This window comes from Nelumbo nucifera, chromosome 3, assembly GCF_055504915.1.
Source record: "Nelumbo nucifera cultivar China Antique chromosome 3, China Antique-T2T, whole genome shotgun sequence".
NCBI lineage: Eukaryota > Viridiplantae > Streptophyta > Magnoliopsida > Proteales > Nelumbonaceae > Nelumbo > Nelumbo nucifera.
This window is the reverse complement of record NC_142651.1, coordinates 80,432,082-80,445,464: the sequence shown is the minus strand read 5'-3', so window position 1 is coordinate 80,445,464 and position 13,383 is coordinate 80,432,082. Positions and strand designations below refer to the sequence as shown.

At 38.5% G+C, this 13,383-nt stretch overlaps 1 non-coding gene across 1 annotated transcript; it reads left to right on the top strand.

The window, feature by feature from the left end:
• The first annotated feature begins 8,290 nt into the window (after positions 1–8,290).
• On the top strand, positions 8,291–8,362 carry TRNAT-CGU (transfer RNA threonine (anticodon CGU)). The gene has a single exon. It is a non-coding gene; the product is annotated as a tRNA-Thr (tRNA).
• Positions 8,363–13,383: the final 5,021 nt, after the last annotated feature.

The window sequence follows — 13,383 nt, the reverse complement described above, 5'->3', positions numbered from 1 at the left end:
CCGAGATTTTTGAGGCATATGGCATCATTTCTGGGGTTGTTAGGGCCTTCTTAGTGTTGCCAGGGAATATGTCATTGCGTTTGGGATTGTTAGGGCCTTCCCAAGGTTACTAGGCCATATGACATCGCTCTTGGGGTTGCTAGGGCCTTATTGGGGTTGTCAGGGCATATGGCATCACTCTTGGGGTTACTAGGGCCTTTTCGGGGTTGTCAGGGTATATGGCATTGCACCTAGGGTTGCCAGGGCCTTCCCGGGGTTGTTGGGGTATATAATGAATAAACTGCATTGGTGGTTAGCACTGCAAAAAAAAACATGTTGGCAAATTGCTTAAATGTTTGTTTAAAGCTTAATGTTGAACATATAGACTGAATGGCGAGAATTACTTGAAGTGGTCACAACTAGTGTATACCTATTTAAAGGGAAAAGGAAAAATTAGTCACCTCCTTGGAACAAGACCAAGGTTGGGCGAGCCAAATTTTGATGCTTGGGACGAAGAGGACTCCATGATTATGTCATGGTTGTGGAGTTCAATGACACCCAAGATCAGTGATACTTGTATGTTTCTTCCCTCTGCAAAGGCTATTTGGGATGCTGTCCGACAAACCTATTCCAAAGCCCATGACGCTGCTCATGTCTATGAGGTCAAAGTGAAGACAATAGCGGCCAAACAAGGGAGAAGGAGTGTTACAGAGTATGCAAATCTGCTGCAAAATTTATGGCATGAGCTTGATCATTATCGGGTTCTTGAGATAAAGTGCGCAGATGATGCTGTGATCTTGAAGAATTTTATTGAAAGAGATAGGGTGTATGATTTTTTGGTCGGACAGAATGCTGAATTTGATCAGGTTCGAATACAAATTCTTGGCAAAGGAGAAGTGCCTCCATTGAATGAAGTTATAGCCCTTGTCAGAGATGAGGAAAGCCGTCGTGGAATCATGCTTGAGCCTAAAGATCCCGAAGGCTCAGCCATGGTGGCAAGGGGAGGAAGTTATAGTGGTTCAAAGGGTGAGAACAATCACAACTTGGCTCGTGACACAACCACCCGTGACTCTAACGATAACCTCTGGTGCACCTATTGCAAGAAGCCCAGACACACGAAAGATCAGTGCTGGAAACTTTATGGGAAACCTCCCACATCCAACAAGGAATGGGGAAATCGAGGAGTTTCAAAAGGAGTTCAACAGGCCCATAATGTCTCCACAACCCCACAGCAAGAACACCCAAGTCAAGGACCATTTAATGATGAAGAAATTGAAAGGCTAAGGAGCTTCCTGAAATCCTTGAAACCAGGAAGTGGTTCTACCTCTCTTGCTCTCTTAGGTGAGTCTTTATCTCTAGGATTACATGCCTCGGCTAGTGTTTTTCCATGGACTCTTGATTTTGGAACTACTAACCACATGACACCCTCTTCACTACATTTTCTCACCTATACACCCTGTCCTAGTAATAGAAAAATTTCTGTTGCTGATGGTTCTTTCACCACAGTGGCAGGGATTGGGAATATTCAAATTACTCCATCCCTATTACTTAAAAATGTGCTTCATGTTCCTAAATTATCCACTAGCCTTATCTCTATACATAAACTCACCCAGGATGTGAACTGCAATGTTGTGTTCTTCCCTTCTTACTGTGTATTTCAGGATCAGGTTTCGGGGAAGAAGATTGGACTTGCTAAGGAAAGAGATGGACTCTACTACCTTGAAGCAACCAACAAACCATCTCACACTGTTATGCATGTCACACACGAGTCATTCTTATCTACCTCCAATAAAGATTTAATTTGGCGTCATCATTTCCATTTTGGTCATCCTTCATTTCCTATTTTAAAAACAATGCTTCCTTCCTTGTTTAAAGGAATTGATGTTGAAACATTTCATTGTGATGTTTGTGAATTTGCTAAGAACAAAAGGGTTTCTTTCCCAATCAGCAATAAAAGATCTTCAACTCCTTTTTATTTGATTCATTCGGATATATGGAGCTCTTCTCAAATTCCCAACATTACTGGTTCCAGATGGTTCGTCACCTTTATTGATGATTGCACTAGGGTCACATGGATTTTTCTTCTTAAGTCTAAATCTGATGTGGGTACGATTCTTTCCAACTTTCATAACATGGTCCAAACTCAGTTTGGTGTGAGAATTAAAAGGTTTCGATCTGATAATGCTATAGATTATTTTAATCAGAATTTGTCCCCATTTTTTCAGAAAGAAGGCATTGTGCACGAATCCTCCTGTGTTAATACTCCCCAACAGAATGGGGTAGCTGAGAGAAAAAATGGCCATCTTTTGCAAACCACCCAAGCCTTTCTCTTTCAAAATCAGGTGCCAAAACAATATTGGGGGGAAGTTGTCCTTACTGCTACCTACACCATAAATAGACTACCATCTAAAGTTCTTGACAACCAAAGCCCAATACAAGTCCTTTCTTAATTTTTCCCTGATATTCGAGCCTCAAATAATCTCACACCAAGAATTTTTGGCTGCACTGCCTTTGTTCATGTCCATAATAAGGGAAAATTAGACCCACGAGCAATCAGGTGTGTCTTCTTGGGATATTTCCCAACTCAGAAAGGTTATAAATGTTATCATCCAGCCACTAGAAAATTCAACACCTCCATCGATGTCACATTTGAGGAAGGAAAATCTTTTTTCACCCAACCTTATCTTCAGGGGGAGCCCTCATTAATGGAAGATAAGGCCTTGGATCTACTCTCCCTAGATGTATTACCCTCCTCACAGACATTCAATCGTCAAGAATCACATCCCTCTAAGTCACATTCCTCTGAGCCCCACATTCACGAGTCTCAACAAGAGTCAAACAACCCGACCATTGAACCAAATTCGGACACTGTTAACCCCACGAAAGATGTGCATGATAATGTGAGATATATGCAGGTTTACTCTAGGAGGAAAAATCCAAATCCTCAACCTGTGCAAGTCCAAGATTCAACTCCTAATCCTAGAACTGAGGGATGCTCAAAACCTGAACCTACACCTTCACAGTCTGAGTATGAGTTGACCTACCTATTGCACTGAGAAAAGGAACCAGAGAATGTACCAAACGCCCATTGTACCCTTTAGCCAAATATGTATCATTCCAAAGATTCTCTAAATCCCATAAAAGTTTTCTAGCCAGCCTTAACACCATTCCAATTCCTAATACTCTAGCCGAGGCACTTTCTAATAAGAAGTGGAGAAAATCCATGAGAGTGGAAAAAGAGGCTTTAGAAAAAAACAACACATGGGAAGTTGTGGATCTACCAAGAAACAAGAATACGGTAGGTTGTAAATGGGTGTTCATAATTAAGTACAAATCTGATGGGTCATTAGAAAGGTACAAAGCACGCCTGGTAGCCAAAGGATATACACAGACTTATGGGGTAGATTATCAGGAGACTTTTGCCCCAGTAGCTAAAATGAATACAGTAAGGGTATTATTGTCGTTGGCTGCTAACTATAATTGGGATTTGCAACAGTTTGATGTAAAAAATGTGTTTCTCCATGGTGATCTAGAAGAGGAGATATACATGGACATTCCACCAGGTTTTGGAGAAGGCATTAAAGGGAACAAAATTTGTCGGTTGAAGAAAGCACTATACGGTCTCAAGCAATCTCCGAGAGTATGGTTTGAAAGGTTTACGAAGGTAATGCTGAGTACAGGTTACAAGCAAAGTCAAGGTGACCACACATTGTTTATCAAACACATAGCCTCAGGGGGAGTTACTGCACTATTAGTCTATGTGGATGATATAATCGTTACTGGGAATAATAAAAAGGAGAATGAGGCATTGAAAAACTGCCTTGCCAGAGAATTTGAGATAAAAGACTTGGGGAGACTAAAGTATTTTCTCAGAATTGAAGTTGCACATTCTAAACAAGGCATCTTTATCTCTCAACAAAAGTATGTTGTTGATCTTTTGAGAGAAACATGAAATATGGCATGTAAACCAGCTTCCACGCCTATAGATCCCAATCATAAACTTGGAGAAGCCAACGAGAATGCAAGTGTAGACAATGAGATGTTCCAAAGACTAGTTGGAAAACTCATTTATCTTGCACATACACGACCAGATATTGCATATGCTATAAGTGTAATAAGTCAGTTTATGCATAATCCTAAAGAAGTTCATCTGCAGGTTGCTCATCGAATTCTACACTATTTGAAAGCCAATCCAGGAAAAGGAATTTTATTCAAAAGAAATGGGGGATTGGCTCTTGAAGCATATACAGATGCCAATTATGCAGGATCTCCATTAGATAGATGGTCCACTTCTGGTTACTGTACCTTCTTAGGAGGAAACTTAGTCACTTGGAGGAGTAAGAAGCAAAATGTAGTGGCTCGGTCAAGTGCAGAGGCAGAATTCAGGGCTATGGCACAAGGAGTGTGTGAATTACTCTAGTTGAAGATAATTTTAGAAGACCTGAAGATTCCACGAGAAGAGCCTATGAAACTATATTGTGACAACAAGTCAGCCATCAATATTGCTTACAATCTTGTTCAACATGACAGGACGAAGCACAACAAAATTGACCGACACTTTATAAAAGAGAAACTGGAGAGCAAGTTGATTTGCACTCCCTATGTGTCTACAAAAGGACAATTAGCCGATGTACTTACTAAAGGGCACAATAGTACAGACTTTCAGAAAATTATAGCCAAGCTGGGAATGGAGGATCTCTATTCACCAGCTTGAGGGGGAGTGTCGGAAAACGTGGGGTTACTGGTTCAGATCTGAAAATAGAATTGTATATATTCCTAGGATTGTTGAAGGATTGATTTAGAAAGTTTTTCTTTCTATTTCTTTCTTTCTGTTTTTGTACTTTCTATTTTCTCTTCTTTCTTTTTTTTCTTCTTTCTATTTTCTTTTCTTTCTATTTATTGTAGCAGCTTACTGTATAAATATGCCAATTGGCAATAGAATGAAACATATCAGTATTCTACCATTCCAAAACAAAATAATATATATTATTTATATAATATAATAATATATTATCATTTATAATATAATTATATAAATAATATATAGAATATACATATATAATATATAATATTTCATAACTAACAAATAGGATCAAGGTATATTCAAATTCAATCCATTAATTAAACGGATGGCTTTTTTTTTAATTTGATCCGATTTATTAGGATCAAGGGAGGTATCTGAATCCGTCTCTTACCAGATCGAATTTGAATTCGAATCAGATCTGATCCAACTTATTTGCAGCTCAAATATCCTTATATTCATCTATTGCACAAAGTTAAGTGCATGAGAGTAACAATAGATTGGGAAGAATACTATATTGCTGCTATGTTCAATTTCAACTCGTTCAAATGCAAATCAGATTTCATTTGAACCTGAACTTCAAAGGGCTGATTGATCAAGCGTAAAATCTAGATGAACTAGTTAGCCTCACAAAGGGAACTGAACAGCTTTTAGTATACTTACAAAATGGATCGAGTTCTTCCGATCTGAACGTGAAGATGGACTTTTTCTTCAAAAAAAGAAAAGTGAAAATGGACCTTAGGTTGTCTTTGAATTTTCAGCCAACAAAGAATTAGTAAAGAGTGATCATCTCCCACCTACTCCCACCTCTCAAAAAATATAAATAAAGAAAGAAAGAATTCTGTTACCTCCAGGATTATCCAACTTGATTCCAAACATAATGGAGGTGTAGACCAGGCAATTGGGTTGGGTGGGCCGGGTTTGAGTTGGGTCAAGACCCTTTGTGTTGATTTCGGGTTGGGTATTCTGGGTGGGTTGTCAAATGCTAGACCCTAACCCCAAAGGTTTGGGTTGACCCATGGGTCAATTCAGGTTATTCCAAAAAATAACTGAAATTTAAAAAATAAAGAAAAAGTTACATGAAAAGTGTCAAAATTAAAAGAATTAATCTTAAAATTCCAAATATAAAATAAAAAAACTTGAACATTTAACAGAATAATGACTAAATAGAAAAAATTAAAGAATGGAAACTTCTAACAATGCATAAATAGTCCCAATTAGACTTGACAATCGGGTCAGCATTTGACCCATGACCCAACCCAACCCAGTTTTTTCCAGTCGGGTCATTCGCACATTCAGCTAGCCAAATATGAGACCCAAGCTCTGTTTTTTCGGGTTGGGTTGGGTCGGTTTTCGCAAGTTGGGTCAACTTTTTGCCAGGTCTATGGAGGTGAAACTAGGTTAGCCTGAACCAGGTTGGGTTGCACTGGGTGGATTAGGGTTGGGGTTGAAAAGAGGAACTTAACTTAGGTTGTGGCTTTGGGCAACCCAACCCAATCAAAAATGTTTTCATTTTGCATATATAAATTTATTTCTGTATGTATGTATATATAATATAGGGTTCAACTATTATACTGAAAAAAAAAATGTAACTTATTGCCATTCAACCAACATCTTAAAAGCAGTAACCAATCAGGTGGTATTTATGAAAATTCATAGTGAATTTTGATTCTCAAAGCTCTTCAGGTATCATACCTTTTTGGCATCATAGATTTATCCTATAAAATAACATAATATATGCATATATGCATGCGTGTATACATTCATATATGCATGCATAATTGGGTAACCTTAAGTCTAAAAGGTGAAACCATTTTTTTTCCTTAGCCTCAGTTTGGAATAAGTACAAATACAAATATATAGAACCCAAAACCTTGTATTTTATATTATTTTGTATATATTTACACCATACATATTTGTAACCTTGTTTTGCATTATATATATATATATATATATATATATATATATATATATATATATATATATATATATATTTGTACTCTTCCCAACTTGGGGTTCGGTTAGGTTAGGGTTAGACCCAACTTGCACCCTTAAGATATTTTGTTTAGGGCAATGCGTTCCTTAGTCCAACACACAACCTTAGGGGACTGATACTCAAAATGCTGGTCAAAAGGGAAATGCTGAAAACTGAACCGACTTTGTTTAAATAACTAACAGAGCTTTAGGACCATGTGCCTGGATTCTCGAAACCGCCATCTATTTTAAAATTCTTTGAGTAGTTGCACAACCTTTTGCTAATCCTATCCTATCACCTGGCTTAGTTGTTTAATCTTTTGCTTTTCTTGTCTTTTACTCAGTTACACCAGAGACTAGTAGCAACATTGACTATAAATACCTTAAGCCTCCTCTCAATTTCTGATAAGCAAGAGCTACATTATGGCTAAGGCTCCCAAGTCTGTTTCCTACTTTGCATTCTTCTTCATCCTCTTCCTCCTTGCCTCATCAGGTATTTAGTTTTACTACTACATTAGTTTAATTGGGTAAATAGAAACTAACAGCTCCTATGTCTTTTGTAATCAAAAGTTTCTAATTAAAACTCTTACATCTTTTGTTCTATAACTTAAGGCAGAGATTCAAGGTGCAGAGAGATCCAGAAAACGAAGAAACTATGTGAGAGGAGAAGCAAAACATGGTCTGGCAGGTGCACCAAGACTCAGAACTGTGACAAGCAATGCAAGGACTGGGAGTATGCCAAGCATGGAGCATGCCACGGTAGCTGGTTCAACAAGAAATGCTACTGCTACTTCGATTGCTGAGGCATGCATGCATGAGATGGCTTTCATTCAGCCCGTCAAAGAAATTCTGACTACGACCAATCTATAGTGAATCTGATGATGCTAATAACAATAAAGATATATAATAAGGTCATCAAAGGTCCTCTCATTTGCTCTAATAGATCATTGCAAATTTTTGGCTATATTCAATATTCAAATAAAATTTTTTGTTTGGTTTTTCTTAATTTTATTGAAGAAATGAGTGAATAATTTTTATATTTTAAGATGAAGAGATACATTCGTATCAGTGAAATAAAACAAGAATTAAAAATATATATATTTTTTTATATTAGTGAAATTCTTCTTGTTATTTTAGTTGGTTTCACATGAAGAAAATGGATGTATTTTTGGTCAACTAGATTTAAGAGAAAAAGGTGAAGAAAAGAAAAAAAGAAAACTTTAAATAAATAATTTGGTGATTTAATGCATTCCGTCATTTGACTTAATGGCTGATAGATATTGTTGCAATATAAAAATTAGGAAAAATAATTGTTTCAAATAAAAGTTCAAGAGATGATTGTTATTGATCCGATAGTACAGGTTGCTATTCATTGTAAATGAAAGTTCAGCCGTAATTGTCAATGACTTGGGGGATCTTAAAGAAAAAAATCGTCATTTAGGTTAGATTGGTAATTCGTAAAAGTAATTTTCATCAAAACCATCACTTACTACGATATCACATTTGAATAACTAACAATTAAATCTATTGCAGCAAGCTTCCATAGCATAGTGGCAGTGCGTTTGCTTCGTAAGTGAAAGGTCGCGAGTTCAATCCTCGCTGGGAGCTCGGCTTCATGTTGATTGGTTCCAACTTCCAACATGTTTAGAAAAAACAGAATTTTTAGAAAAAAAAAATTATCCATTGAAGATTAAGGCTATCAAGGCTATCCTGACGGAAGGGTTGAAATGTCCATTTTGCCCTCAAATCAAATTTGAAGCTTCTCCGTTCTTCTAGGTTTTTGATGCTTTACCCGAGTTTGAAGCTCCTTTGTTCTTATTCTAGAGTTTCCTAAGCCTTGTTGGTGTTAGTCTCTGCCACTTGTGTCCAAAAAAGGAGAACCACCAACAAAATCACACCGCCCCCAAAAGTTGCCCGGTCCCTCTCGCTTTAACCCTACAGAACTTGTAATTGATAGGCGTCTTCAACAATGGAAAGGAAGAAGGAAGAGATAGAGAGAGAGAGACGTTGTCACTCCACGGTCAAGGTCTTGGATTTGAGACGTTGTCACTCCACGGTCAAGGTCTTGGATTTGAGACGTTGTCGTTGCTAGGAGTTGTAGCAGCAGTCAACATCTTCAACGCTGAGCCCCTTGTCTTGATGGTCTTGCTATTGGATTCGAGCATAAGAAAGAAGTAAAAACTTTAGGATAGGGGATAGGGGTTCGCTTTACAATAGGGCTTTGATTGCAAAGAAGACAAAGAAAGAGGGTTCGCTTTGGGATAGGGGACATGGGTTCGATCATTGTTTTTGAACCGTCATTGACCTAGACGGCTGAACCATTCGGCCCGGAAACCATCTAGAGGCAACCGGTTCCATTTTACCCCAAACCCGGCCCCTAGCAAAAAACCATTGAATCAGTCAATGACCCGTTGACATAGGCAGTTGAATTGTCGACCAGCTCAACGGTTTTCGGCGGTTTTTTTGTTTTTTAATATTATTTTTTTTTTGTTAGAATGGGTTGTTTGTTTGAACCAGACGGCCGAATTGTTGACCCAAAAATCGGTGGCCATAACGATTCCATTTTCGGGTCATTTTTTAAAACCATGGGTTCAATTGCATAAAAGACAAAGAAGAGGAGAGAGAGCCATATATGTTCGATTTGTTCGATTGTAGAGAAGACGAATAAGAGGAGAGAGAAAGATAAGCCTAGAAGAGTTGGTTTGGTTTTGTTTGATTGCAAAGAAGGCGAAGAAGAGAGAGAAATCCCTATTCAGTTTGCTCGATTGCAAGGAAGGCGAAGAAGAGAGAAATCCCTATTCGGTTTGTTCGATTGTAAGTTCCCCACCTCCCCTCACCATTGTATCTCTAGTTCAGTCGGTGATGAGATACTAGGGTTTGAACATAGTAGTAGGTGTTGAGGTATTACAACACAACAGTCGTCGCCGCTTGTGTCCGAAAAAGGAGAACCACCAACAAAATCACACCGCCCCCAAAAGTTGCCCGATCCCTTTCGCTTTAACCCTACAGAACTTGTAATTGACTAGCGTCTTCAACAATGGGAAGGAAGCAGGAAGAGAGAGAGAGACGTTGTCACTCCACGGTCAAGGTCTTGGATTTGAGACGTTGTCGTTGCTAGGAGTTGTAGCGGCGATCAACATCTTCAACGCTGAGCCCCTTGTCTTGATGGTCTTGCTATTGGATTCGAGCATAAGAAAGAAGTAAAAACTTTAGGATAGGCGATAGAGGTTCGCTTTACGATAGGGCTTTGATTGCAAAGAAGACAAAGAAAGAGGGTTCGCTTTGGGACAGGGGACATGGGTTCGATCATTGTTTTCGAATCGTCGTTGACCTAGACGGTCGGACCATTCGGCCCGGAAACCATCTAGGCAACCGGTTCCGTTTTACCCCAAACCCGATCCCTGGCAAAAAACCGTTGAATCAGTCAACGACCCGTTGACATAGGCGGTTGAATCGTCGACCAGTTCAACGGTTTTCGGCGGTTTTTTTTTTGTTTTTTAATTATTTTTTTATTTATTTAATTTTTTTTGTGAGAATGGGTTGTTTGTTTGAACCAAACGGTCGATTGTTGACCCAAAAATCAGTGGCCATAACAATTCCATTTTTGGGTCATTTTTTAAAGCCATGGTTTCAATTGCATAAAAGACAAAGAAGAGGAGAGAGAGCCATATATGTTCGATTGTGGAGAAGACGAATAAGAGGAGAGAGAAAGATAGAGCCTAGAAGAGTTGGTTTGGTTTTGTTTGATTGCAAAGAAGACGAAGAAGAAAGAGAAATCCCTATTCAGTTTGCTCGATTGCAAAGAAGGCGAAGAAGAGAGAAATCCCTATTCGGTTTGTTCCATTGTAAGCTCCCCACCTCCCCTCACCGTTGTATCTCTAGTTCAGTCGGTGATGAGATACTCGGGTTTGAACATAGTAGCAGGTGATGAGGTATTACAACACAACAATCGTCGCCGCTTGTGTCCGAAAAAGGAGAACCACAAACAAAATCACATCACCCCCAAAAGTTGCCCGATCCCTCTCGCTTTAACCCTACAAAACTTGTAATTGACTGGCGTCTTCAACAATGGGAAGGAAGCAGGAAGAGAGAGAAACGTTGCCACTCCACGGTCAAGGTCTTGGATTTGAGACGTTGTCGTTGCTAGGAGTTGTAGTGGCGGTCAACATCTTCAACGTTGAGCCCCTTGTCTTGATGGTCTTGCTATTGGATTCAAGCATAAGAAAGAAGTAAAAACTTTAGGATAGGGGATAGGGGTTCGCTTTACGATAGGGCTTTGATTGCAAAGAAGACAAAGAAAGAGGGTTCGCTTTGGGACAGGGGACATGGGTTCGATCATTGTTTTTGAATCGTCGTTGGCCTAGACGGTCGGACCATTCGGCCCGGAAACCATCTAGGCAACCGGTTCCGTTTTACCCCAAACCCGGTCCTTGGCAAAAAACCATTGAATCAGTCAACGACCCGTTGACATAGGCGGTTGAATCGTCAACCAGTTCAACGGTTTTCGGCGGTTTTTTTGTTTTTAAATTATTTTTTTATTTTTTAATTTTTTTTTGTCAGAATGGGTTGTTTATTTGAACCAGACGGCCGAATTGTTGACCCAAAAATCAGTGGCCATAACGATTCCATTTTTGGGTCATTTTTTAAAGCCATGGGTTCAATTGCATAAAAGACAAAGAAGAGGAGAGAGAGCCATATATGTTTGATTTGTTCGATTGTGGAGAAGACGAATAAGAGGAGAGAGAAAGATAGAGCCTAGAAGAGTTGGTTTGGTTTTGTTTGATTGCAAAGAAGGCGAAGAAGAAAGAGAAATCCCTATTCAGTTTGTTCGATTGCAAAGAAGGCGAAGAAGAGAAAAATCCCTATTCGGTTTGTTCGATTGTAAGCTCCCCACCTCCCCTCACCGCTGTATCTCTGGTTCAGTCGATGATAAGATACTAGGGTTTAAACATAGTAGCAGGTGATGAGGTATTACAGCACAATAGTCGTCGCCGCTAAATCCTCCCTCTCCCACCTCGCCTCAACTACCTCATCTCAGGTTTAGTGTTGGTGATGAGGTTCGAAACGGGCTTGCTCCGAGAAACCTCTACAATACTACGGTCATCAAGGAGAAAGGTTGTGCGGATTCCAAGGGTTTAAGGATTTTCAACTATAAAAGGGTATATTAGGGATTTTCAAAATAATATAACGATCATGTGATGTCATATGTGTACTATTTAGACGAAATGTTAACGATAAGGGAAGCTTTGAGTAATTGTATAGGGTAATATTAGTCAATTTTCAAACATTATCGATACACCGTACGTTTAGTGAATTAACTAAAAGTAATTTAAGAAATTTATCCAAAAATTAAAAGAGTTTAATTAATTGACAAAATCGGTGATTTTTCAAAAAAAATGTTCAAACTTCAAAGTTCAAACCAGTGAGCGCAAGAAACAAATATTCTTTTTGGACAAAATTGCCCCTTTCATCTTCGTTTCTTTTTGTGCATTGAAAAATTGGCGCCAGTTATCCATCATCGAAGATTTCTGGATCATACTCATCACCATCACTGGCAACTAAAGCTTAAAATCACCCTCCGATGATTTTCATCTTTTTATTTTCTGTGTCATTCATGGATGCCTCATGGTTTTGATATAAAAATTCATAATTTGCATCCTTGTCCCTTTGTCAGAATTTTAATGTTCTCCATTGCTTTATCTCTCTAGATTTCTTCACTATTTCTCATATTTTCCCTTGAAAGCTTGAATTTGAGGGCCTTTTGAAGGAGCTTGAGAGACATGGAATCTGTTCTATGGATTGACGTTTTTATTTCTTCGCCATCAAATCGTAAAGCCAGATTCAAGCTCACCACTGGATCCCAAGATGTCGATTGAACACTCGAAATAGTAGATCTCTTGGTGGGTTTTCTCTTTCTTTGATGTATTCCAATTATTTCATGGCTTTTCTGCTTGGCAATGCTTTTGCTAAAAACTTGCAATGTATTGGTGAACTAGTGGGGGATAAAAAGGAAGAACACAAAATAGTACCCAGGAATTGAAGAATTATATAAGACTGAAGACAAATAAAAAAAGAAAATCTTCTTAACTCTTTTCAGCATTAGCAGCTTGGCTTCAAAGATAGATGACTAGTGTCTGGAGGTGCATCACGATGGATAGTTGTGGCAGCGGAACGGAGCAGGGACCTTGGGCTGGTGAGTGCGGGATCTTCCCTTCCTCTGATCTCAGATGACTCGCCCCTTTATTCTCTACTCAGATGGGAATTGGGAAGCAAAGCCATGCCGTTCTAACAACTTTAAGGCCGGCAAATGGGGGAGGTCAAAGGACGGTCTTGATTGATGATAATGATGAAACATACATAACCCGGAAATCTTCAAAAGGAAGAAAAGGGTAATTTTGTTCAAAGATAAATTTTATTTTCTGAACTCATGGATTTGAACATTTGTTATTTACTAGTAATTAAGCATTTGCATTATACATATGAAAATTTTTTCATATTAATTATTTGAATTTTAGATATATCATAGTTAAGATATAAATTGAAAATTAATAAAAATAACAATATGACTAAAAAATAAACTTAAATACTTGTACTAAATATGCAAGTGCAGAAATTTTAAATTATATTTA